Source organism: Macaca mulatta, chromosome 13, assembly GCF_049350105.2.
Source record: "Macaca mulatta isolate MMU2019108-1 chromosome 13, T2T-MMU8v2.0, whole genome shotgun sequence".
In the NCBI taxonomy this organism is placed as follows: domain Eukaryota; kingdom Metazoa; phylum Chordata; class Mammalia; order Primates; family Cercopithecidae; genus Macaca; species Macaca mulatta.
In genome coordinates, this window is record NC_133418.1 from 77,601,057 (window position 1) to 77,628,410 (window position 27,354).

Sequence of the window (27,354 nt, forward strand, 5' to 3'; positions counted from 1 at the left end):
GCACAGGTAGATCTTAAGTTCCTGGAGACCAAACGGCATCTTATATTTCTCAGTAGTCCTCAGAGGATTGAGCATTTGTACCTAAATAAGCATGCAACTAGTGCTAAATTAATAAAGATTTGAGGCTGGGCGCAGTGGCTCATGCCTATAATCCCGGCACTTTGGGAGGCTGAGGCGGGTAGAAGACTTGAGGTCAGGAGTTTGAGACCAGCCTGGCCAATATGGGGAAACACTGTGTCTACTAAAAATAATAATAAAAACAAAATTTGCCGGGTGTGGGGATGCGTGCCTGTAATCCCATGTACTCGGGAGGCTGAGGCAGGAGAATCGCTTGAACCCGGGAGGGGGAGGTTGCAGTGAGCCGAAATGGTGCCACTGCACTCTATCCTGGGTGACAGAGTAAGACTCCATCTAAAAAAAAAAAAATTAATAAAGATTTGAAAGCATACATGAATGGATGGAGTTAAATAAATAGTTAAACATATTCCTTCTACCTCTCTAGGAGGGAAATTACAAATGAGTCCTCTTGCTGCCAAGATTCTTGCAGGCAGGCCTCAGGAGGAAAGGCATCCTAGAAAAGTGAATATCCACAGGGAGAGGGGGTCACTGAGCCACCCTCTTCCCTCCCCAAGCAGTGTGCTGACACCTTTGCTGCTCAAGCTGCCTTCATCCTCCTGGATTGGATGGATCCTGAGGCATCCTGAGGGTTCCTAGAACATGTGGTCCTGAGCTTTTAGAAGGAGCCTACCATTCCCTCCTCCCTGTTTGCACTGCTCAGCAGCTAAGTAACCCTTGTGGATTACGGCTCAGGAGATCTGGCCCTTCTCTTCTCCTGCCGTGATGGCTTCCTCGGCCCAGGAGACCAGATGTGCTCCTGCTAGTGGTCTGGAAGTGCTCTCTCCTGTCGATCCAGGCTCCCGGAAGGTCTTGAGAGAGGCAGAAGTCTGGAGAGATAATGCAGGCTGCTTACTCACTTCTGGGGTCTAAACTCTGGAAACACTGAGCAGGCTTGGGCCTGAGGTAGTCCAGATGACAACCAGCAAAATTTGCTGAGGGTTTGCTGAGTGGGCTGAGTTACAGCCCAGACCCTGGGAGGCAGGCAGGGAGGAGGAGCTGAGGAAGGGAGCGGGGAGTCCTCTGTGAGGTGTCCCCCTTAAAAATCCATCACCCAGGCCCATTTGCAGATGGGACGAGGTCTTGCCTGCTGCAGAAAGCAGAGAGAAGTCCTGGCAGAGGCTGCTCAAGTGCCTGGACTGGCACCTGGTCTTGCCTGGACTTGGATGCTGACCCCTCAGCCAATCCCAAGTGTGACTGGGCTGTTCCTTTCTGTTTTTGAGTTTCAAAGTGTTGCAGAGGGACAGGATAACTTGGTCTGGTGCAAAATGAAAATGTGGGGTCCCCTTTTACAAAATTATTAAGAATTTACTCTACTTTTGTTTTAGTATTTCAGTTTTTTTTTTTTTAAGTATTGCTTTTTATTTTTCTTATTTTCCAGAAACTGCTAAACAGGAGAGTATTAAACCAAGTGCAGGGCTCATCTAAGCTGGAGCTCACCCACCCATGAAGCCGGCCCTGCAGAGGGGTTACATGAGAAAAGCATGAGTGGGAGGCTCTCACCTGTAATCCTAGCACTTTGGGAGGCTTAGGCAGGTGGATCACTTGAGGCCAGGAGTTCAAGACCAGCCTAGGCAACATGGTGAAACCTGTCTCTACTAAAAAGACATAAATTAGCTGGGCATGGTGGAACACAACTTGTATAGTCCCAGCTACTTGGGAGGCTGAAGCATGAGAATCGCTTGAACCCAGGAGGCAGAGGTTGCAGTGAGCCGAGATCGTTCCACTGCACTCCAGCCTGGGCAACAGAGCAAGACTCTGCCTCAAAAAAAAAAAGAGAGAGGGGCTATAATTCGGAGAACCTGGGGCAAGGCAGGTTTTCCTCAGCACCAGCACCTTCTCAGGTTAGCCCCTAACCACATGCCTTAATTAAAGGCAGAAACTATCTTTGTAGGGGAGAAAAAGTTACCTTTCCCTCACCCATCACAAGGCTCATTGCTGCTGCTCCTATAACAAAAAACAGGTTAACGAGAGAAAAGGACCACAGATGTATTTAACTAAAGTTGTTTTGTGTGTTTGTTTGTTTTTTGAGATGTTGTCTCACTCTGTCGCCAGGCTGGAGTACAGTGGCGCAATCTCAGCTCATCGCAACCTCCACCTCCCCAGTTCAAGCAACTCTCCTGCCTCAGCCTCCTGAGTAGCAGGGATTACAGGCGCCCGCCACCTTACCCAGCTCATTTTTGTATTTTTATTAGAGATGGGGTTTCACCGTGTTGGCTAGACTGGTCTTGAACTCCTGACCTCAGGTGATCTGCCCACCTCGGCCTCCCAAAGTGCTGGGAATACAGATGAGATTGACTTCCTGTGTGTGGTATGGAATGAGAATGAGCGAGGCCCCAGGACCTAGAGTCTAGGTTGGCAGTCAAGGCAAGGACACCCCAAGGTGGCTATTTGTCCCAGTACCTTTTGATTTAAGTTAAGGCATGTAGGCAGCTGTCTTTAAAAATATAACTCACCGATAACCAAGGAAGAGGTAACACATTCCCTGCTTAGCGGATGAGATTCTATAGTCTCTTTGCCAAATAAGCCTTGAAGGCAGGTAATTCAGAGTCAATATGGAGTGTTAAAAAGTATTTGGACAGCAAGACTTTATTTAAATGAAAAAACATATTCTAATCTGAAGAGAAAAACTCAATTTTGTAAAAGCTGAAGGGTAGCAGAATATGCCACCTCAAAATATGCCCCGTTGGCATAAGGGTTATTTTGAGCCAAAGGCAAATGAAAACCAGCAGGTACTGGAAGGGCACTCTGATCACGCCTTTTTCTTTCTGAAACCTAGAACAAAAGCCCCATAAGGAAGATGTCCTCTTTATAGCAGGAGGAAAGCAACATTCTTTTTTTAAAAAAAATTTAAACAAGAAATAGAGATGAGGGTCTCCCTATCATCAGATGAGGCTGGTCTCCAACTCCTGGCCTCAAGAGATCCGCCCACATCGGCCTCCCAGAGTGCTAGGATTACAGGCATGAGACACCACACCAGTCAGAAAGCAACAGTCTTATCACCAGGGACAGGGAGAGGAGGCTGAGAGGGATCTGTACAAACTGACCTTGGAAACTAACCTTCCTCTTCCTGGTCACTCCTCACGATCATCTTTCCCAGCCCAAGCCCCCTTGCCTTGTCACATTTCCATCGTTTACTTTGTGAAACTCTTTGTCTGACTCAGTATATGAGTGTTTGACTCTAAACTGCTTCTTTGGGTCTTTATTTCCTTATGAGGGCTCCCATCTCATGTAAAACTTATTTAAATAAATATGTTTCCTTTCCTCCTATTAATCTGTTTTATGTTGATTTAATTCTTTTTTTTTTTTTTTTTTTTGAGACAGAGTCTTGCTCTGTCGCCCAGGCTGGGGTGCAGTGGCCGGATCTCAGCTCACTGCAAGCTCCGCCTCCCGGGTTTAGACCATTCTCCTGCCTCAGCCTCCCGAGTAGCTGGGACTACAGGCGCCCGCCACCTCGCCCGGCTAGTTTTTTGTATTTTTTAGTAGAGACGGGGTTTCACCGTGTTAGCCAGGATGGTCTCGATCTCCTGACCTCGTGATCCGCCCGTCTCGGCCTCCCAAAGTGCTGGGATTACAGGCTTGAGCCACCGCGCCCGGCCTATGTTGATTTAATTCTTAGGCCCCGTTGAAAACCCTAGGAGAGTGGAGGTAAAAATTTTGCCGCACATACAAGGTAAAAAAATTTTCCCTAAACTAGTCTATTAATTTGGTATGGTCTCAGCCAAATATCAACAGGATTATCTTTGTTTTGAACTTGGCAGAAATGGTATTAAGATTGATTTGGTACTGGGAGCTGTGGCTTGCGCCTGTAATCCCAGCATTTTGGAAGGCCGAGGCAGTTGGATCATTTGAGCCCAGGAATTTAAGACCAACTTGGGCAACACAGTGAAACCCCATTTCTACAAAAAGTAAAAAATTAGCCAAGTGTGGTTGCACGTCCCACATACTGGGACCTGTAGTACCAGCTACTCAGGAGGCTGAGGTGGGAGGATCACCTGAGCCTGGGAGGTTGAGGCTGCAGTAAGCCGTGATCTAACCTGGGTGCCAGGGCAAGAACCTGTCTCAAGAGAAACAACAAACAAAAAAAAGTATTTGGAAAAATAGACATGGAAGGAGGATCAGGAAAATTTAAAAATAAATAAATATTAAATGATAGAACCTTAGCTATTAGAGCATATTTTAAAGGGCACATAAAGGGGCTCCTGGCACCCTAGGTGGGCCTCAATTCACAGGGGACTTTGGGAGTTGCTGTAAAACTCTGTTCCTGCAAGGTTTAAGACTCACTAAAAATATCATACCAGTTCCTGTTGCCAGTCCTCTCCCATCACCCTGAAGGCTGGGGAGTCATGAGGCTATACTTCCCCCATGCCCACCCATGCTATTTCCATCAGTATGAGCTGAGCAGAAGGTCTTAAACAGGAAGGCAACATGGAGCTTAAATATACATGTTGGGCTGTCCAGGCCCTAGCATGGGATTTCTTCTTTCTATTGGTTATTGCTTGGATCTTTGTACTTTGTCTTCCTTCAGTGTCTCCATGCAAAATTCAAAGCATTAATTTAGGCTGGGCGTGGTGGCTCACACCTGTAATCCCAGCACTTTGGGAGGCTAAGGCAGGTGGATTACCTGAGGTTAGGAGTTTGAGACCAGCCTGGCCAAGATTGTGAAACCCTGTCTCTACTAAAAATACAAAAAATTAGCTGGGCGTGGGGTGGCCACCTGTAATCCCAGCTACTCAAGAGGCGGAGGTTGCAGTGAGCTGAGATCGCACCATTGCACTCCAGCTTGGGCAACAGGAGTGAAACTCCATCTTAAAAAAAAAAAAAAAAAGCATTAATTTAAAGGACAGAGAACAATTAGGGTCAAAATTTGCTTTAGAAGGAAGTTTAATTGGTGGAAACTGGGTGTGATGTTTCTCTGGGTGTTGGTGGTGGCTTACCCTACTTCATCCCTCTCTCCAGTCCCTCTCATTTCACAGATAACTGAGAGTGGGGACTATCTCCAGAAAGCAGTGGAGATCCAGCCATATGGATATTCTTACTCCTTCCCACAGCCTTCCCAGCAGCCCTGGACTGCATTCCCAGAAGGGGCACCTGTCTTACTTGCTTATCTATCAATTTGCTTTGGGAAAAATGGTTTGCAATTGAGTGTTTGAAGCAAAATCCCACAACAGCAGTTTTTCCCCTTTGCAGAAACCACTCTTTATTTTGGCAAACACTGGGTACTCAAGGCAATTTGTCTAAACTGGAAGCAGAGATGTTGTTGGGCCTGAGGTGGATTTCTAATCTTTCCCTGCCTCTGACTAAGGACCAGTGGCTCTTGTCCTGGATGAAGTTATCACAGGGGTCTGGGAGAGAAAGAGCAAATGTGCACATGGCATCAGCCCTGCCCCCAGCTGGAATCGGGTCCTGTGTGTTGACACTCAATGGCTGAGACTTACATCAGCCATTACTGCAGACAGAGTCACTTCTTGTTTTAACACTGTGGCAGGAACCAAAGCGCAGGTTCATGCAGCTCAAAGGCAGCAGGGGCTGGAGTTCAGGGCTCATCTGGTTTTTAATGGGGCCCCCGAACAGGTCTGCAGACCTGGCTTCCTGGGAGCTTGAGAGCTGGGAGCCCTCCACCCAGCACCACACCCCTCCTCCCAGCGCCCTCGCTTGCTGCATTGCACCACTGATTTAGTGAAGACATCATCCTCCTCACCCCCTTCCGAGAGCTGCTCGCTGCTTTGCTCTGACAATTACACTAGCTGCTGCAGAGAAGTGCTCATCCCCACCGACATATGGCTTTTTAAAGTGATAAATTGCATTAGCAAATTTCTTATTAGCTCTGCTGTCAGGAGGGATCTCCTGCCACGTTAGCTTGCTGAGGCTGATGCATAACTTCCTGACCGTTAATTACCATGCCAAGGGCTAAAGGGACCCAGGAACTGGTAGGTGGATGAGTGGAGGCCCTGTTCTCTCTTCCCCTTTCCACGGGAGGTCAGGAAGGCTTGGCTCAGCGGACCTTAGACTGTCTTTGGTCTGGTTCTGCAGTGAGCTCTAGACTTTAGGCTCCTGATCTCCATGGGCAGGGCACAGGATACCCAGATACCACCCGGGCTGCTTGGGATTGGGTTCTCCCTCAGGGCCTTCAGGACTTGGCAGCTTGAATCTGCACAGCATCTCTTTTGGAGCTGGATGTTTAATACAAACCCTGGGCTGAGTCCCAGAAAGGTGCTCTGGCCTCTCCTTGGGGGTTCAAGGCCAGTGATCCTCCTCATTCCTCCTCCTCCCATGCCAGACAGCTGAAGAGCCTCCTCCCCGAAGGTGACATCATGTCTCCTGCTTAGGTCTTTTCTTGGTGGCTCTCCAAGGAACTGCATATTCAGGATGTTCAATCCCAGCTTCCATGGACTCAGGCTCTCCTCTTATACAAGAAATTGCATAAAACTCAAACTCACTGGGGAGCAAAAATGAAAAGAGAAACATTTCAATTTCTTGTTTTACCTACCACCCAAAACGAGTAACCATTTTGAGGGTCTCTGACTTCTTTGAGAATCAGACAAAAAAACTGATCCTCATCCCCAGTAAAAATGCACGTACAAACTCGTGCATTCAGCTTCAGAGTCTTTCTAGTCTCTCTGCAGCCCATTTATGAATCCACGTTTGATAGGTGCCCTTTCCAACACCCTCCCACCGCCCCCCCACCCTAACCTCCACCTCCAGCGGCTGATCCCTGGGAACTGACCATATCAGCAGCCTCCTGCCACAATAAGTGAGTTAGCCTGAAGCAGCAGAACCAGCTCCCCAGGGCAACCCAGGGCACAGTTTGGGTGAAGTCCGCTAGATGCAATTGCATTATTTCTTGAGTTACATGGTGAGACAGAAATGTGCTCAGCGTGGCAATGACTTTGTGGCCAGGTCTACGTTAACTACTCATTCTGAGAAACCAGTTCTTGTGGCTGGGAGCCTCCTGTAGTAGCATTTTCTTGTCCTGGTGTGCTCCTGCTGAGAAGGGAGGTGAGGGAGGAGGAGGAGGAGACTGCAGCAGAAAAAGAAAAGATTCTGAAATGGGTGCGGGGGAGGGTATGTGTGTGTGGAGAAAGGCAGAGAGAGGGGGTGGGGATGAGAACTGAATTCTTCATTATTCAGCCTAAGGATGCTTTAGATGGAATCTGAAAAATTTGTGAGGATGAATTTGCACTCTTTAAAACACGTGGCCTCAAGTTCTGTCTCATCTTGAGCTTTGGCTAGGGGTGATGCTCTGCTCTGTGAAATCAGAAAAACACTCTCCTCTCTTGTCACTTCTAGGCTAGGGTATAAGAAATGCCCAAAGGAGGATGGAAAAGTGGAAGGAGGTTCTCTAAGTGAATGAGGTGGCTACAAAGTTATTCGCTATCGCCCCAAATTGTTTCCATGACTCCCTGGCGGAAGCAAGAGAGAACGACTGCAATAAGATCAGGCCCAGCACGGGTTTTTTGGAGGGATGGAAGGCGCTAACCAGCCCAACACAAATTGCCTCCTTCTCTGAACTTCGGGAGCATGTGTTGCCTTTGGCTCAGGTCCCAGCGCAGCCTCTGGACTACAGCCCAACCAGGGCCCGTCCTCATCAGCCCCCTCTCCCTCCTACCTCCAGGTTGGTGCAGTCATGAAGCTGGGCTCTTGCTGCAATCCTAGCCTAGCATCTGCCACGTTTCCCAAGTCTCCTTCCAGGACTGACCTGCTTGCCATCCCCTGCAGACCTTAGCCCATTTGCTCCAGTCTTGATATTCGGCTTATTTATTTATATTTTTTAATACAGACAAGGTCTTGTTTTGTTGCCCATGCTGGTCTCGAACTCCCGGGCTCAAGCAATTCTCTTGTGCCCGCCTCCCAACGTGCTGGGATTATAGGCGTGAGCCACTGTTCCCGGCCCCAGCTCATTTTTAAGGAGGCCAGTACTTGGATTTTCTAGGTCTATACCTCGGCCCTCTTTGTTTCTCCAGCTCCCATGGTCCAGAGGCTAGGGCATGAGAAACCACCTTGCCAGCACCCGACCTACTCCTATTTCATTCTCAGGACAAACAGCAATCTAACCACTGATGGGGAAAACAGCAGAGATGTTAAAAGGGTTCAAGATTCTGTGACTCAGAAAGAGACGACTTGCGGTGACTTAGTTTTTCTGAGGACTCATCAGGCCAGGGTTTAGCTATGTCTTCTCCCTGCCCATGGAGGAATGTCCTAGAGATGGCCCTGCAACAGAGGGGTTGGTTCAGAGAAAGAGGGACCCTGTTGGCTGCCAAGAGGGTGAAATTCTGCTTTGGCTCATGGGTAAAGGGAAAGGAATCTGTCCCTAAAAATGTTCTCCAAACTTCTGCCATCTGTCCTGTGTGGCCCTGGCATTTCCTCCTTGCCAGCTCTGGGACCTGGGACTACTCCCTCTGGCTGTCCCATGCTGTGCCTCTCACTGCTTATTCCCTCTGGAATCAGCTCAGGCTTTGTCTGATGTTAAGGGCTCTTTGCCTGGCTGTTGGGGAAGAGCAGCCTCTGTGGCCCAGGAATGTCATCGCATGGAACATTGTTCTCTAAGAACTTAACTTACTTTCAGGAAAGCGTTTGAAATGGGAGAAATTGACTATCTCCCCCAACTCCCTGTCCTGAGACGCCTACATCCTTACCAATTGTAGCTCCATGGAGAGAAGAGGAAAGAAGAATTGACAGAAGTAAATGACCATCATAACCCGCAAAAACACACCCAAGGCCTAATTCCAAAGCCCTTCTCTGCTCACTGTATCAGGCTCTCTCCAGCAGTACTGAGTCCTCTCTCAGGGGGGCTATCCTTCTCACCCCTGGGGATATTGTTCAGAAGCACATATGTGCCTGATGCGGTTGGGGCTTCCTCTTTGAAGAAAAAGGATTAAGTTGGTATGGGGGGAAGCAGAAAGCTCTTTGAGTTCCAGTACTCCAGCCCCAGCCCCAAAAGGACCCTACCCTGCTGTTCCCAGGGTGATCACCCCAATATGACCATTTCCGCCTAGATGGGAGGCTGGAGAACTCTCTCTTCTGTAAAGCAAGAACTCTGAAAATGCCCGGACACCAAGTTCCCCGAGTATTTCTCCCAAACCCCAGGAAAGAAAACTGTGGTGCCCACCTCAGCCTCCCAAAGTGCTAGGATTACAGGCATGAGCCACTGTGCCTGGCCTTGAGCTGAGTATTGAACAATAAAATTCCAACTTCACCTTGGCCTGTAAGTCTTCCTATCCTCCTTCACGCCCTCTCCAGCCCATTCACTCCGAACATACTCAACCTCATGTTTCTCCAACCCACTCAACTGGTTCCTGCCTCAGGTCTTTGCAAATACCTGCGCCTCCTTCTAAAATGCTCTTCCTCATATCTGTTCCTGTCTGGCCCATCACCTTTCAGGTCCCAGCTCAAATGTCATCTCTTCCAAGAGGGTTTTCCCATTTGTCCCTACTCATGCAGCTTCCCCTCCCCCATCACTCTCTGTCCCATTGCTATGTTTTTGTTTTGTCAGAGCACCTATGACTACTGGAAACTACCTTTTATTTATGTATTTGCTTACTAGATGACAGTGTCCCTCCACTGTTCCCTCCTCCATTGCTCCATGAGATGAGACCCTTCTCCTGTTGATTGCTGTTTCCCCAGTGCCCAGAAAGATACCTGGCTCACAGTAAAGGTGTGTAGTCCATATTTGTTGATATGATGGGTCATTATTACGATCTGGAGGCCAGAGCCAGAGACCCCACTGGGGTGGAAGAGGGAAAGAGGACACTTGGCCCCACCTTTTTCACTATCCTTCAGAGGCCTCCCAAAGCTAAGTGGATAAAGTTCAAATGTGTCATCCTGACATGCAAAGCCCCAGTCTATCTACCTTCCTAGGTTTATTTCCTGCCAGCCCCCTCTGGTCCTCCATTGAATGTGCCAGCCTCTCCAAACTGCTAAATGGTCCTCATGGTTCAAAGTTCTTTCACATGTATTCTTTGCACATGTTCCTGCTGGAAAGCCATTAGTTTATGTAATTAGCAGTTATGGTATCTCCTTTTGGAGTGACTGTGAGGATTCAAGGTTGTAGTACAGAATTAGCTCCTAGCACAGTGTCTAGCCAGAAGTCAGTCCGTGCTGCGTGTTGGTTAGCAGCCCTCCCTTCCTCTCTGCAGGGACTGCAGCAGCACAGGGGGCGCCTCCTCTGTGGAGCTTAGACCTAGCACTTCATTTGTGGTCTCCACAGTTAGAGACCTGTTAGGGGGTCCGTTTCCCTAAGCTGTCTCCCTGGGCAGAGACATCTGTATCTCCTTTGTGCTCACCATGATGGCTGACATATAGTAGGTGTGAAATGTGTGTCCACTGAAAAACTGGAACCGAGGTGGGTCTGGGGCCTGTGAAGCAATGGGGTTTGGCTGGGGTGGGGGGCTTGTTCATCTTCTCGGACCCAGAACACGTATGGCTGCTGACCTCACTGAGAAAAAAAGGTCAGTGTCTGCACCCTCCTGTGGCCAGGAAACCAGGAATGGGGAGGCAGCCTCTCTTCTGCAGCCTAATCAGCCATCTGGGTACACCCAGCCGTGAAATTAGAGTCTACATCCTAAGCACCACGGCCATATCCAATTTTCCATCAATGAAATATTTAGCCGCTCTACAGCCCCGGTCTGTTCTGTGTCTGGAAGGGAGGGGCTCCTCCCTCTCCTCCCTGCAGATGCTGCCTCTCAGTTCCCTGACCAGGCCTTTTGCTACCCTACTTCTGTGCCTTTACCAATACGATGTGTGTCCCACTCCCTCAAATCAGGAATGCCTTCCTCCTCCTTGCTGACTATCCAACTCCCCTTCCCCAAGGCCCATCTCCTCCGTGAAACCTTTGCTAGAAGTGATTTTTCCTTCCCTAGACCTCTGACCTCACCTGAACAACAAACTCACACATCACAATCCCGGCTGGGTGGAATTAATTCTTAACTGGACCCATTGTCATTCAAAGGGGATGAAGACCTTTCACTCAAAATAATGGTTGAGTGCTGCTGTGGATTTTCCCTATGTAGACTGGGGTGGGGCTGGGGTGCTTAGTAGAAAGTAGGAACGGGAACTTCCAATGAAAATGCTTGAGGGGACTTTCAGGGACCTCTGCCGGTCCTGAGCCCCTAAAACAAGGACCTTGACCAAGGACCATTCTCCAGTCTTGCCCCTACTCCAGACCAAAGACCCTGAAGAAGCAGGGCAGGACAGGGGAATGTTTGGGGTCAACTATGCAGTATTGTCCAGCCACAATGTGTTGCCTCCCAGATGCACAGTGACTGCTGTTCAATGTGGTGAGTTTGGGTATGTTGTGAGGTTGCCAAGTAACACAAAGCAATGAGCTGAGGGCAGCACACAGGCTGATTTCTGGGAAGAAAGGGCAACAGCATGGGGCCCTTTGGCCAATTCTGTATAATCAGAGAAGTAGGGCCTTGCTTCATGCTTCTTGAAGTTAGGTGTAAATAAGATACGATATTGGATGTAAATAAGATCAAGTCTGGCTGGGCGCAGTGGCTCATGCCTGCAATCCCAGCACATTGGGAGGCCAAGGCGGGCGGATCACTTCAGATCAGGAGTTCGAGACCAGCCTGGCCAACATAGTGAAACCCTGTCTCTATCAAAAATATGAAAAATTAGCCGGGCATGATGGCATGTGCCTGTAATCCCAGCTACTTGGGAGACTGAGGCAGGAGAATCTCTTGAACCTGGAAGGCGGAGGTTGCAGTGAGCTGAGATCATGCCACTGCACTCCAGCCTGAGTGACAGAGCTAGAGTCCATATATATATATATATATAAAAACAAGATCAAGTCTAATTTTTATACACATTATTCAAATGATTTTGACCAAATGGTTCATACAAGGCAACACTGTCTGGCCCATCACCAGCAGGGTGGTGTTGTGTGGACAACGGGCATGGGACCTGGATTTGGAGTTAGGCAGATGGGGCTTTGCATCTGGGCTCTGCTATTTACTCAGCTGAGTTGACCACAGGCCAGACCTTGACCTTCCTATACATCAGTGTATACATGCATGTTGAGTATGTGAGCACATGTATATATAACGTGTTTAGCTCTATAAACACAGCACTTGCATTTTTCGAATATTCTTTATGTGCTAAGCACTGTGGCAGGCATTTTATTTTCATTACCCTCATTTGGTCTTCATAACAACTCTGGGAGGAAGACATTACTATCCCCATTTTGCAGTTGAGCAAACAGAAGTTTAATAGAGAGGTTAAGTAACTTGTCATAAGACACATTTATTAATGGGTAGATTTATGATTCAATGTCAGGCTCCAAAGCACAGTGAGATCTTGCATTCCTGCGTAGTGGGAATAAAATATTTCCCTCCAGGGTGTCTGATGAGTAAATGAGGTAATCTGTATGAAAGAGTCTTGTAAACTGTAAAGCACTATTTTCCAAAGGCGAAGCCTCAGTTCTTGCCCTCAAGGACTTTATAATTTGACTATATTGATTAATAAGAGTTGCATAGTGCTTAGTTAAATGTAACCAAGTGTCAAAATGTAAGCGTGCACCTCAGCCTACTGATCCAATGTAGCATCGCCACTAACAGGACACACAGACGTGGTGCACCGCCTGGTGCGATGGGATGCCACGGGAAGGCACAGCCTCACCTTCACAGCATGTTCGTGTCCAAATGTATTTGACCTGAATCGAATCAGACAAATACAGATTGTGAGACATTTTACAAGACAACTTATACCTAGGCTCTTCAAAAATGTCAATGTCATGAAAAACAAGCAACCAACAAAGGCAGGGGGATTGTTCTAGATTAGAGGAAACTAAAGAAACACGGTTTAAAATCTTCGTTGTATACCAGATTGTTTTTTTCTTAAAGTCATATCCCAGTGACTCAGGAGGCTGAGGCGTTCAAGAGGAGTTCGAGACCAACGTGGTACCACAGTGAGATTCCATCTCTAGAATAATTTTTGAATTAGCCAGATATGACAGTGTGTGCCTTTATCCCAGCTACTCGGGAGACTGAGGTGGGAGGATAGCCTGAGGCCGGGAGTGTGAGGCCGCGGTGAGCTGTGATAGTGCCACTGCTCTTCAGACTGGACAACAGAGTGAACCCCTGTCTCTAAAAATAAATTAGTAAGCCATAAAGGGTATTTTGGGAGAATTGGGGACATCTAAATATATTTATTACATTAGTTAATATTACTGTATGAGTGTCAAATTTATTGGATGTGATGAAATTGTGGTTATAAGAGAAATTATAACAGGAATGCCCTTGTTCTTTTTTTTTTTTTTGAGACAGGATCTCACTCTGTCATCCAGGCTGGAGTGCAGAGATGTAATTATAGCTCACTGCAATCTCCAGCTCCTGGGCTCAAGCAATCCTCCCCACTCAGCCTCTCCGGTAGCTGGCACTACAGGCAAGTGCCACCAAGCTCAGCTAATTAAAAAAATTTTTTTTAGTAGAGATGAGGTCTCACTATGGTGCCCAAGCTGGTCTCAAACTTCTGGCCACAAGTGTTCCTCCCACCTTAGCCTCCCAAAGTGCTGGGATTACAGGTGTGGGCCACCACAACTGGCCTGTCCTAGTTCTTGAGTGTCATGATATCTTTGACTTTCAAATGCTTTAGTAAATGCATATATATGTATATGTGAATATATTTTTATATTCACATACTATATATTTTTATATTCACATATACATATATACATACATATGGAGAGAGAGAGAGAAAGAAAGAAAGCAAACAGCAAAATGTTAACCCTTGGTGAATTTAGGTAAAGGATTTACTGGTTTTCCACTATTATCCTTTTAACTTTTTTCTAGGTTTAAAAATTTCCAATAAAAATGGAGAAGTTTAACAGAGTTTAACAGAGACAGCAAGTAACTTGCCACAAAACACATTTATTAAAGGGCACATCTGGGATGCAACGTCTGTATCAGTGCTAAGGGGCAATAGCTATTATTTAAAAATGGCTATTTAAACCTTCCTCTAGGGTTAAAGGAACCTAGAGCTGGCCAGGCGTGGTGGCTAATGCCTGTAATCCCAACACTTTAGGAGGCTGAGGTGGGCAGATCACTTGAAGTTAAGAGTTTGAAACCAGCCTGGCCAACATGGTAAAACCCCATCTTTACTAAAAATATAAAAATGAGCCTGGCATGGTGGTGCATGCCTGTAATCCCAGCTACTCGGGAGGCTAAGGCAGGAGAATCGCTTGAACGTGGGTGGCGGAGGTTGCAGTGAGCCAAGATCACACCAGTGCGCTCCATCCCAGATAACAGAGCAAGACTCCATCTCAAAAATAAAATAAAAATAAAGGAACCTACAGCTGAACACTTTTATCATATAAAAAAATCTTCACCGAACTTACTTGTTTGCTACACTTTTAATAAGTAGGAAAATGCAACAGAGGCCCCCACGTGGTCCCAGGGTATGAGGCACTTTCTCGACTCTTCTAAAGGAATGACTCTAATTGTTTTTCATCAGGGCTGCTTTCCCTTTGGCTACAGCATAGTCAAAATAATTCCTGCCCAGTCTCTGGGTTACTAGGAGACAAAGCTTAACATCCTTGCCAAGAGTGGTGAAACCTCTGTGGCCCTGGAGTTTCCATGGTGCAAACAAAGTCCTGGCTGTACCCACAGGCCACGCCAGCCACACAGGAGGGACAAAGATGCAAGACCTAGCAAACGTATGGGGGCCACCATCAGTCATCTAGAGTGCTTGTTTAAAATGTCCCATCCCTATGAAGGCTGAGTTCTGGGAACCTTCTTTTTGTTTTTTGAGACAGAGTCTTGCTCTGTTGCCCAGACTGCAGTACAATGGCATGATCTCGACTCACTGCAACCTCTGCCTCCTGAGTTCAAGTGATTCTCCTGCCTCAGCTTCCCAAGTAGCTGGGATTACAGGCAGCCACCACCACACTTGGTGAATCTTTTTTGTATTTATATTTATATTTATTTATTCATTTTTTTGAGATGGAGTCTCAAGACTCAAAAAAAGTCTCACTCTGTTGCCCAGGGTGGAGTATAGTGGCACTCTCTCAGCTCACTGCAATCTCTGCCTCACAGGTTCAAGCGATTCTTATGCCTCAGCCTCCCAAGTAGCTGGGATTTATAGGCGTGTGCCACCATGTTTGGCTAATTTTTGTGTTTTTAGTAGAGATGGGGTTTCATCATGTTGGTCAGGCTGGTCTTGAACTCCTGACCTCAAGTGGTCTGCCCACCTTGGCTTCCCAAAGTGCTGGGATTGGCCGGGCACAGTGGCTCATGCCTGTAATCCCAGCACTTTGGGAGGCCAAGGAGGGTGGATTACCTGAGGTCGGGAGTTCGAGACCAGCCTGACTAACATGGAGAAACCCATCTATACTACAAATACAAAATTAGCCGGGCATGGTGGCACATGCCTGTAATCCCAGCTACTTGGGAGGCTGAGGCAGGAGAATCGCTTGAACCTGGGAGGCAGAGGTTGCGGTGAGCCGAGATTGTGCCACTGCACTCCAACCTGGGTGACAAGAGTGAAACTCTGTCTCAAAAAAAAAAAAAAAACAAAAACACCAAAGTACTGGGATTACAGGTGTGAGCCACTGCTCCCAGTTGGGAACCTTCATTTTAACCAGCATTCCTCTGTAGCACACTACAGTTTTGGAACCAACAGTCTAGACTAAAATCCTAATTCCTAAATCTAGCATTCAAGGTCTTGCAAAGTTTGGCTTTCCTTACTTCTCAACAAGTACCTTCCCCTCCAACCAGGCTGAAGGTTCCTTGATGTGCCTTCCAGCCTGTGTCTGCTCAGGCCTGCCCTTCACTGGCATCTTTCCTATCTCTCCTTAATCCATGTGATGCCAACTCAGCTTCAAGACCTAATTCAAGTCCCACCTGCTCCCAGCAGCCTTTCTGATCACCCCAGCCTCCCTCCCAGGGGTTCCCTCCTTCTCTTGATTTCACTCGACATTAAATTGGTGGTACTCAGTTTAATCTTTATGATATACTATTCATTGTGGTTTTTCACTTGCTTTGATTGAGTTAATGGCATCCTCCTGCAACCTGTGACATTCTCTAGGGCAGGAATCACATGCTTCTCTCTTGCACCCTCCTTAATACCAAGGACAATATTAAAGTCCCAGGTAGATCCTGAGAGCCAATTTGCTAATAACTGAATAGAGGAACAGATGGGAGACAAATCGATTAAAAAAAGGCAGGAGGGAAGGAGAAGAAGAAGATTGGCCATGGCTGTGCGTGCAGGGCATGGGATATTTTGGTTGAGGCTGGGATCCTAGGCTCAGTGGATGGGTGGAGTTTGGGTGACCCCCCCCACCATAATTATTTGCATTTGGGGCTTGGCTGCTTCAGGGTCTCTGCCCCCACATAACAATTTGCATCCATAAATTTACATAGAAGTGAAGGAGCTTCCTGAGAGAAGAGACAGGCCTCTGTCGCCTCTCCATATTCTTCCCTTAGCATTCAAAGTCATGTATGGTGAACATGGGGATAGAGGTGCAGGCGGTAGAGCAGGATGTAGGGTCATATGGCTGCACCCCGGAAGGATGAAGCTTAAGGGAGGATGGGAATGTCTGGACTCCTTCCTGAGGCTCTCAGTGACTTTAGTCCCACAACTCCATGGTGGCCTATCTACCCCAGATCCTCCCACCACAGACATCTGCCCACCTATGCTTGAAGCAGTTGAGACCAGCAAGAAGGGCTGTGTGGAGAGGGGACGCCATGGATATTTTCTCATAAATGTAAATGGGACATCCCTTGTAGGCTCAGGAAGATGAAGCTGCCACATTCATGCTGTTCCCAGATCCCTTAATGCAGTTCCCTCTGCCTGGAGTGTCCTCTCCTCTGTCGGCTGCCTGGTAAATTTTTGGGGATGGCCTGGCTGGACTCCCCAAGGCAGACTAAATTCTGCTTCCTGTTCTCATAGTCCTGCTTGGAGGCCTCTGTGAACAGTTCAGACTCCGCAGTAAAATGGGAACCATGACCACTCTCAGGGTGGTAAAGAGAAAACAAGATAATAGAAGGCAAAACAAAGGGCTTGGAATTGCTTCTTTACTCCTATCTCCCCCATTTCGCTGATAAGGCTGGTGATGCTGGGTGGGAGCTGCTGCTGGGTGGCAGCACCCCGAGCAGAGGAGGCTCCCAGCTCTTGGGATGCTTCTTGGCCCTGAGCTGCCTGTCCTCGCTCAAAGGAAGTACCTAACCTTAACGTCCACAGGAGAAAACCCAAGGCAGCAGATGGAAGAAGAGCTACCAAGATAGCAGTCATTGGAGGAACAAGGAAAGGTCAGTGACCTGTGAATTATAAGCACAGTCTGGACACAAAGAGCCAGAAACCACAGTGGGCTCCTAATGGAGGAAAAGTGAAATAAAAATCAATGGTGTGGGGAAGTTTCTCCTCCCATCTTTCAAATGGCTGCAGGAGGAGGAGGGGGAGGAAGAGCTCTGAGCTGGGAATATATTAGCTGCCTGATCTCGATCCTGTTACCAAGGGAGTGGAGTCCTGGTCCCCGGAGGCCTCTCAGGAGATGGTAGATAATTACATATGGGTCTCTGGTTTGGTACAGCTCTGTCTCAAGGCAAGGGATGGAATATATGACCCCTTCAAGCTTCTCTTATCTGTACCGGAGCAGATTACCACGAGACAAAGAGAATTCAAGAGGCTGTCACATAATTATTTGTGTTGTATGCTTCCTTAAGCTTTTGAGAAATCTCAGAACAAAATCTTCAGTGCTCAAGACCAGAATGAATTTGGTGATTTCACAACCCACCCCCTCCCATCTTTTATTTAAAATAATTTTTAAAACTCCAATCTCCTGAAATCCTTAAGATAGAAGACGCTTTAGAGTCAACAAGAATAGATCTTTTGCTTCCATTGGAAATGTCTGCATTTCTCTCCGGTTAAAGGAGGGTGGGATATATTGGAATATCAATGAGGAACATTTAGATGAGTCTCTTAATTTGAAAAGAATACGAGAATTAATGCTTGAGTTTAATTGGAGCCTGAATCATCACAGATAGATTTTTACCCTCTTCTCCTTAATCAATTTCACCCTAATTAATTCTTCTGTGGCTAAGTCTTGTTAGATAGTCTGATGATTATTTCCACAATCAAGAGACTGTATATTCATGCATTTTTAATAAGGAACAACTGCATCCTTTTTCATAAGTGATCCTGCTGGTTGGCGGCTGCAGCCGCTAAAATAATTATAGAGCAGATTACTTACTTTTAAAGCATTGTTTGCTGTCATATTCATCCTAGGTGACAATTTGGAAGAGCTCCGGAGGCTGTTGTAATCGTGCAGAGGAGCTGGGTATTTAATGTAGCAATTTTCAAAGTCAAGTGCTGTTTATTCATAGGTCATTGCCTTTTTTTTTTTTTTTTTCCTAAATAAACACAGGGGTAATTTGGTCTTGCTGATTGATGAAATCATGTACTAAAGACTGGAAGGCCATTCTAATCATATGCTCAGTTTAAAACCTTGACTCTTGGAAGGACCTACTTCTGAAGGCTGACTGGCACCTTCCGCCTCCATCTGTGACTGGCTCATATATGGTTGTACATGTCTGATTATTACTTATGTAGTGGGGTGCTCTCATGTCAGACTCTGAAACCCTTGCAAGCTTGAAGGCTTGAAGCAAGGTACACAGCAATTCCAAAGCTTCAGCTGTTTATTGTTTAGCAAGAGGAAGCAGGAAAATCCACCTAAGGGAAAAGACTGCTTTTTGTTTTGGGAAAAACAGTGGACTTTTTCGTTATGCAGAGGAAATCCTCAGAGCTGATTCTGGAATGGACAGGTTGAGACAAGAGGAAATAAATGGCTATGTAATCTAATATAAATGACTGTCCTGTGGTTAGTGGCAGACAGAGCTACCCCAGCCACCCAGGAAGAGGGGAGACTTCCTCTTACCTGGGGAAAACAGAAAGTTGGGACCTGGACTTCAGATAGGAGAGATCTGGCTGAAGGCCTTCCTCTCTGTGGAGTTAAGTGAGCTCTGCCATCAGATGGCAGGCCTGGCAGGCCTGGAGGGAAAAGGCAAGCAGGGCACCCCGGGCCATGGGCCAGTGGACTCCAAGAGAGTTCATAGGCAACCTCCAACTTAACTGTTTTTTTTTTTTTCCCTGTAATTATAACTCTTTTGCCAGCCCCAATAACTTCAGCCTTGAAGGTATTAATCTTACAATCTTGGGAAAATAAGAGATCCTGTATCTATGCTTGGAACAGAGTATGAAGAAAGGGAGTGTGATCTTCCCTGAGCCCACCACCCACCATCACCACCCAAAGCCTGCTCAAGAAAGCACTGTGGTCCTAGAGCCCATGTGAGGGGCCAAACATTGACCTTGGGAAGGAGGATACTCATGGGATCCATACAGAGGCAGAGGCTCAGGCTAAAGCCCAGCTCAGGTGGACAGGTGCGGAAGTGGACTGAGACAAATTCCTTCCCCATCTTCTGGAGAGAGACCTTCAAAAGGAGAGACTACAACTTGCAAAGCACACAGGCATGGGTTATTGGCTAGCAGCCATCTGGGCTGCCCTTAATAGACATTGCAGTTGGCCAGAGACTCAGAGGTTATCCTGTCCCCCACCCCCTCCTTGCTCTCCACACCAGCTGTTCAGGGAAAGAGCCCAACTGTAGCAACTGCCAGCTCATTTCCCAGGAACGCCACCTCCAGCTGCTCTGTAGAACCCAGAGCCACTAACTAGTGGCCTCATTGAACCCTAGGTCATTATGCTGACCCTTACTGCAGATGAGGACACTGAACATTTCTGGTGCCGTTACTCTCTATAGTGAAATGGGTAAAAAGCAGCATCCTTAAGAACACTGAAGGAGTTGCAAAGATTGTAAGGGCAAGACCTGAGCAAGTGTTTGGCCATACAGTAAATATGTGGCAAGCTGCCTGGGTGTCCAGAGCCAGCCCCCCAGCCCCTGTTTCACTGATAGGAAACCTAGGCCCGGAGAGGTAACTGTTCAAGGTCTATTGATCAGTGACAAGTTCAGACCTTGTGTCCCACGTTCCACAACTCCCAATCCAATATTCTTTCTGGATAGCCCTTCCCTTGACTCAATTTCTGTTTAGCTAGAGAAAAAGGACATCCTGCCAGCTTGCCATGTATTTACTGTGTGGCCAAACATTTGTTCAGATCTTGGCCTTCCAATCTCCTCAATTCCTTCAATAGTCTTCAAAACATCTCTTTGGAGCATTTTATTATACATAGCAACTGCACTAGAATTTTTTAGCTTCCTCATCTGTAACATGGAGATAATAATAGCAGTTATAGCACTGAAATAATTCATGTAAAGAACTTAGAACAGTATGTTCTTTCAAGCATATAGTAAGTGCTTGAGAAATATTTCCTCAGAAAAGGGGGTATGTGAACCCAAATCACTGTCATCACTTATGAAAGGCTCAAACAAAAGGTAATGCACAAAGGAGGCTGGAATCCAATGGCAGTTGAATCAGAGTGGGGTGTTCCTTGGGGGAGGCATTTTGATCTCTAATATTGTATCAGTCAGTAAGTGGTCCCAGAAGCTAGGAGAGGAACAGCAAGACTCTTATAGCCTTTGGGTCACCTGCCCTGACCAAACCTTGATGCATGATCCAGCCCTGAGGCTGGGATACTACAGGAGATGGGGAGAGCAGCTGGGTGATTCACTTATAAATTCATATAAACCGCCCTCCATGGGCTGTTCTGGACTGACTTATCACGTTTAGTTCTGCAGCTTCCATCCTGGGTTTTGTGGCTGAGGAGTCTCAGTCAGCCTGGAGGACCCCAGGAAGGTCAAGGTATAGTACTGGTGGGAGGAAAACCTCCATTTCCTCAGAATACCAGGAAACTCTTGGACTACATGTAGGAACCAATTTCATTTTTATTCCTTTATTCTTTGTCCTCCTTTCCTTCATTTTCTCCATTCCCCTAATATTTTTAAGTCCCTCACCCACATCCTGACCACAGCAGTTACTATAAAAAATAAAATCTGACTAAAGGGAAGGGAATGGTTGATGAAGGCATCTCCATGGGCTGCTGTTCTATATGTGTAAGACTCATCTCCCTTAGTAGAGGGGAAGTCCTTAGAACAGAGGCTATATTTTGCATTCCACAGGGGATCTGTTACCTCAATTTGTTCTTGGAAAGTAGTAAGTACTTATGGAGTAAAGTTAAATGTTCTAGTATAGAATTTTATTTTTAGGGAGAAGTCCTGCATGCTAATGTGACACTATTCCCTTTTGGACAGATGGGGAAATTTAGGCTTCCAGTAATTTAGAGGACTGGTACACACTCATAATCAGGGTTGGCCTGCCAGTCCTCTGCGTACTTCAGGGCCCTTATCTCCCAAGCTGCCTCTAAAACATGCCTAAAACATGTTTACTTTTTTAACTTTTTAAAACAGGGTCCCCCTCTGTCGCCTAGGCTGGAGTGCAGTGGCACCACCATGGCTTGCTGCAGCCTTAACCTCTTGGGCTCAGGTGATCCTCCCGCCCCAGCTTCCTGAGTAGCTGGGATTCCAAGTGCATGCCACTATGCCTGGCTAATTTTTTAAATTTTTTGTAGAGACAGGGTTTCACCATGTTGTCTAAACTGGTCTCAGACTCCTAGGTTCAAAGGATCCTCCTGCCTTGGACTCCCAAAGTGCTGAAATTACAGGCATAAGCCACGGCACCTGGCCACATTTACTCCTTATGGCTTGTTTCGAAAGCCCATTTTCAGGTTTGTCTGGGATTTGTACTCACACTAGATCCTAAGGACACAGCTATAAGGTAAGATAAGTGGCATCCGCAAGAAGGCCAGCTACTGAGGATATTGGGTTAAAGGCACTAAGGAAGTAAATCACTTGGTAAGTTAACTTAGAAAGGCCAAGATGTTAAACTCTGAGCCAACCAGGATTTAATTTATTTGTTATTGAGGTTAATGTCATTTTTACTGCATGCTAATAAAAGCCTGAGCTCTGTTGCCAAGATTCAAGAGAAATCTTAGTTATCATTTTTCCCTCCATTGGTAACAAAATGGAGACTGTCAAATTTGGGAAGGCTGGAAGAAAGGGGATAAAGGAGAACATGGAGAACATTTCTCCCCTCTGCTGGTCTGCAATCTGTTTCCAAGACAGGAGGAGTCATGTCATCTTCTCTCATCAATGTTGCGGCTGCCTTCCCCTTCAGAGAGTTTGCTCTGGGAACAGAGATCTCTTCCTGGGACCAGCCTGTTGCTTTGGACCATGCTACGGTTTGAATGTGTCCACTCCAAAATTCCTATTGAAACTTAATCCCCACAGTGGGTGGTATTAAGCTACCTCTGACAGCTATTGGATGTGTGACTTCAGACAAGTCACTTAACCTCTCTGGGCTTAGTTTTCCTTATCTACAAAATAAGAATGCCTGCCTTACTGACCTTATCCAGCAGCTCATAAGAGCAATGCCATGTTCATTCATTTAACAAATTCTTTTCTTTTCTTTTTTTTTGAGATGGACCCTCACTCTGTAACCCAGGCTGGAGTACAGTGGCGCAATCTCAGCTCACTGTAACCTCCGCTACCCAGGTTCAAGCAATTCTCCTGCCTCAGCCTCCCAAGTAGCTGGGACTACAGGCGCGAGCCACCATGCCCAGTTAATTTTTGTATTTTTAGTAGAGACAGGATTTCACCATGTTGCCCAGGCTGGTCACAAACTCCTGAGCTCAGGCAATCTGCCCACCTTGGCCTCCCAAAGTGCTAAGATTTCAGGCGTGAGCCACCATGCCTGGCCTTATTTAACAAATTAACAGAAATCTACTCAAACTAGATCCTAGGGACACAGCTGTAAATAAGACAAACTCAGTTTCTACTTTCTTTTAGCTTACACTTTGGTAGGGGGATGTAGGCAATTAAATGATCATTGAAGTAACCGTGTGTCCCAGTTATTTATTGCTGTATAAAAAATCATCTCAAAATTCAGTGACTTAAAACAATGACAGTCATTTAATGGGAATTGACTGGACCCAAGTAGGTGGTTCTTGTTCAGGGTTTCTCATGCAATGGTGGTCAGACAATGGCTGGGGCTAGAGCCAGAATCATCTCGAAGGCTTGCTCACTCGCACGTGTGGTGGTTGATGCTGGTTGTCAGCCAAAACATCTACAATGTGGTCTTTCTGTGTGACTTGTGCTTTCTCCCAGCATGGAGGCTAGTTTCTAAAAGAGAGCTAGGCGGAAGTGCGTGGCATTTTTATGATCCAGCCTTGGAAGTCACATAGCTTCACTTTTGACATATTCTGTTGGCCAATGCAGTCACAAAGCCCAACCTAGGTTCGAAAAGAGGGAACATAGATCCCACCACTCGATGGGTGGAGTGCCAACATCATGGTGCAGGAAGAGCATGTAGGATGGGAAATATCATGGCAGCCATCTGCAGAAAATACAACTTGCCACACTATGCATTACATGTAAAGTGCTTAGATTAGTGCCTGGCACTTAAAAAATATTCAGCAAAGTGTTAACTATTCGCTTTTAGACGCTTTGAAGGAAAATCACATGGTTTCTGATAGTTCCTTGAAAGTCCAAAACTTTATGCAAATGTGAGGGCTTTAAAATCTATGTTTCATGGTACCTTAGTCATTTTAACTGTAAGCATCCCAACAGTAGAGACTATGACTTTTCATTGTTTCTGGATTATTTTACCCTTTGACTTAACTCCCTCTGGTTGATTATATAGGTAGGATGTTAAAGAGATGCCAAGATGCCATAGGTTAGCCTATGAGAATGAAACTAGAAAATCAACACATAATGGGTGAAGTCATGTGTATATGTGTGTATGTTATGTATTTATGTATTTTATATGTGTGTATATGTATGTTTGTACATATATATTTCAGTAACCTATTGCTGTGTAACAAGCCACTCCAATACGTAAGGACATAAAATGACAACCATTTATTTTTCAGGATTCTGTGAGTCAGGAGCTTGGCCAGGCTCAGCTAGGACATGCATCTTTGCTTCACCTCATGTCAGCTGCAGCATCTTAGGAATGCAAGACAGCCTCATTCACATCTGGCGGTGGGTGCTGGCTGTCCACTGGGTACCTTCGCTCTTTTTCAAGTGGTTTCTCATTCTCTGGGGTTTCACTCTCTCCATGTGGGCTCTCTAGCAAGTTAGCTCAGATTTCTTTATGTGGAAGCTGGTTTTCTAGAGGGGAAAAATGGAAGCTACAAGGACTCTTATGGCCCAGAAGTCCCAGAACATCACTTCTTCCACAAGTCATAGGCCAGCCAAGATTCAAGGAGAAGGAAACAGACTCTGTCTCTTCATATTTCAATGGGACGAATTGTTGCAGCCATCTTTGGAAACAATATACTGCAGTACATGATAGCAGTGGACATCTGGGCCCTTACCAGGCACCAGACGCTGTTCTAACAGCTTTATATGGATGAACCCATTTAATCCTCCCAAACTCCATGAGGTGGGGTCTGTTAGTAACCCCAGTATGCAGATGAGGCAAATGAGGCAGAGAGAGTTTAAATAACTTGAGTTACACAGCTTGTTTGTGTGCTCAGAGCCCATGTTCTACGTGTCATTCCTATGCTCTATTGCTGTTCCTCTAAGAATTGACACGGCTCACAGGCTGGGGCAGAATAATCAATATAATATGAATACAGCAATTAAAACTAACTGTCTATGGAATGCCAGCTATTTTGTAGATAAGCATGATAGCTTTACGTAACTTAACTTCTTCGCCGAATCTTCATCTCCACCCCAGGGCCTTGCAAGCTAGCTCTCATCCTTATTTTGTAGATGAGAAAACACGTGCAGAGAGGTTAAACAATTTGGATATTTTACCCAAGCAAAACGTAATTGTGGCAGCCCACTAAGTTGCATTAACTAATCTGGGGAAAGGATGTGTAGATGAAGGGACAACGGGACAGCCCCTCCAGCACTACTGTGGGGAGCAGCCTAGATCCGCAAACATCCTGGCCTTGGGCAGGGTGAGAGCTGGGCTGGTGAGAGGCCACTGCAGACCTCCATGGACCGGTCAGTACCTGAGATTAATTCCTTGCTTGCTTGGGTCCTTGTTCTGACTATAGCTCATCTCCCTGCACTGGGAGCCTGCCAGGAAAAGGTGGGCAGACTCCCAGAGGCCTGGGATCCTGGGCTGCTGGGCAGTTATTTCACAAGACTGCTTGCCTGGAATGCCTTCCTCCATCCTGGCTCAAAGGCCTCAGAGAGGCCTTACCTTGGCCGAGTGTGCCCCTTCCTCACAAGCCCTACCTACCCCTGCTGCGTGGCCTTCCTGGTGCTAATCATTCTCTGCTGTTATTTACATAGATGGCCATGGTTTAATCTCCCCAACTAGAATGCATGCTCTATTAGGGTAGACACTTTTAATTATAGCTACCTAGCACATAGTAGGTATTCGGTAAATATAAGGAAAAGAGAGAGAGGAAGAGGAAGAGTGAGAAAAGGAGAGAAAGAATTAGTATTCTGGTCTACATATTAATGTTTCATGATCTTCATTAATATTAGTCTATCCCCAACAGGGAAATCTACCCTCAGCCTGTTGACCACATTAAATTCTGGAGCCTGATACAGGGTAGTCCCAGACCTAGAAGAATTCACCAAGGCATGCTATGGCCTTGGGAACCCTCTTGGGGCCCAGCTGGCCTGTTCCCTTGGTGTTACCCTCTCTTATGCTACACATCTGCTTTCTAACATCAGCAGATTGTATTTCCTAGGAGTGGTGGTGGGTTTTCAAAACATAGATGGAGGCTCTCCTCCAACTATTTTGCCTTCTATAAAGGGGTGTTTAGTTATGTCCAGCTTCTCCGAGCCTATGTCAAAGAGTACCCAAAGTGCTGCCCAAAGAAGCCACTGGCACTGTTCTGCGGTCCGTCCGCTCGAAGTCCATCTGGCCCCAGCCACTTGGCTCTCCCCTGCTTCTGCCCTTTGCCTCCAGCAGCCTCTGGCCTCTGCCGGGCTGTGAGAGCTGATCTGCAAGAGCTGATCGGAGTCTGGGTTAATGTGAGCTACTTGGGTGTGTTTATTACCCTCCCAGAAGTAGATAGTGAGTTATTATCTCTTAGTCTCCCAGGGACCATTGCTCTGTTGGAGCTGGGAGAAGAGTAACCAGATGGAAAAAGATGGATATAGTGATAACATTCTTGACAATGACAATTTTTTTTTAGCACTTACCAAGTGCCAGGCCCTCTGCTAAGCCCATTATATGCAGATAATCTCATTTAATTCTCACAAAAACTCTATTAGGCATATTATTGCTATTATTCCCATCTTACAGGTGATAAAACTGAGTCACAGAGAGTGTAAGTACATTTGCCAAGGTTAGGCAACAAACATAGGATTCAAACTCCCGTTTACATCATGCTTTTTTAAATTTTAGAGATGGAGTCTGTGTTGCTAGGTTGGAGTGTAGTAGCCATTCACAGGTGTGATCATAGCACATTACAGCCTCAAGTTCCTGGGCTCCAGCAATCCTCCTGCCTCGGCCTCCCGAATAGCAGGGACTCCAGGCACTCACCACCACACTCAGCTCATGCTTCTATTACCACACCATAGCCCTTCCTCCCAATACCCCCAAGCAAGAAATAATTTCTCTCTTCCTCGCCACAAGGCAGAAGACACAGACTTGGCCTTTACTACCCATGATGCAGGCTGCCCAGCCTAAACTCTGGGATCTTCCCCAGGGTACTCACCTCATGGCAGCCTCTCCAGGGGCTGGCGTTCCTGATGGAGGGGAACCGGCAGCTCCAAGCAGAAGCCAAAAAGCCACCCCAGCCTGGCCCTCCAGACGTCCTGGAGCCCTACTAGGAGTATCTGTGATAAGCCTTTCAAGGAGTCCTTGTGGGTTCCAACACAGAGTCATTTAAATGGTTTATTGCCCCATAAACAGGGCTCTGCAAGGACGCTGCAGGCTGTGTTGATTCAAATGCTCACTATCTGTCCTTTCGGGTTTGGATTTACCTTTCCCGGCTGCGGGTACTTCCTTATTCTGGGCAGGCTGACCTTTGCCGAAGCAAAGTGGATATACTGGACTGGCAGAATGCCCTCCCACCTCCCGGGCCTGCATGGCGAGGAGCTGGAGGAATGTTCTTCCTCTCGCTTCAGCCTGAGTGAACTGGGTTTACCTAAGGGGAAGAAAGGCTCAGGGAGGTGGTGAAAGAAATTAGGAGACCTACAGAGTCCTCGCATCACCATCCTGAGGGCCCTCTGCTGCAGCCCCACCTGGGACACAAGCCATGGCCCATTACCTGCTTTATCTCATTCAGTCCTGTCCTCATAACTACTTTTTTTTTTTTGAGAT

General features: G+C 46.7%; 2 long non-coding RNA genes across 3 annotated transcripts in view; one reads left to right on the forward strand and one right to left on the reverse strand.

Moving 5' to 3' along the window:
* The window catches only part of LOC106992937 (uncharacterized), a 166,175-nt gene that overhangs the window by 113,120 nt on the left and 25,701 nt on the right, over positions 1-27,354 (forward strand). The gene's annotated exons all lie outside the window — the stretch shown is intronic.
* On the reverse strand, positions 5,289-27,342 carry LOC144333778 (uncharacterized). 2 transcript variants are annotated; one of them, XR_013402788.1, is made up of 2 exons: positions 26,747-27,342; positions 5,289-6,553 (listed from the first exon to the last, which is right to left on the reverse strand). It is a non-coding gene; the product is annotated as an uncharacterized LOC144333778 (long non-coding RNA). The 2 variants fall into 2 exon arrangements; XR_013402789.1 differs by lacking the exon at positions 26,747-27,342 and adding an exon at positions 6,842-7,159.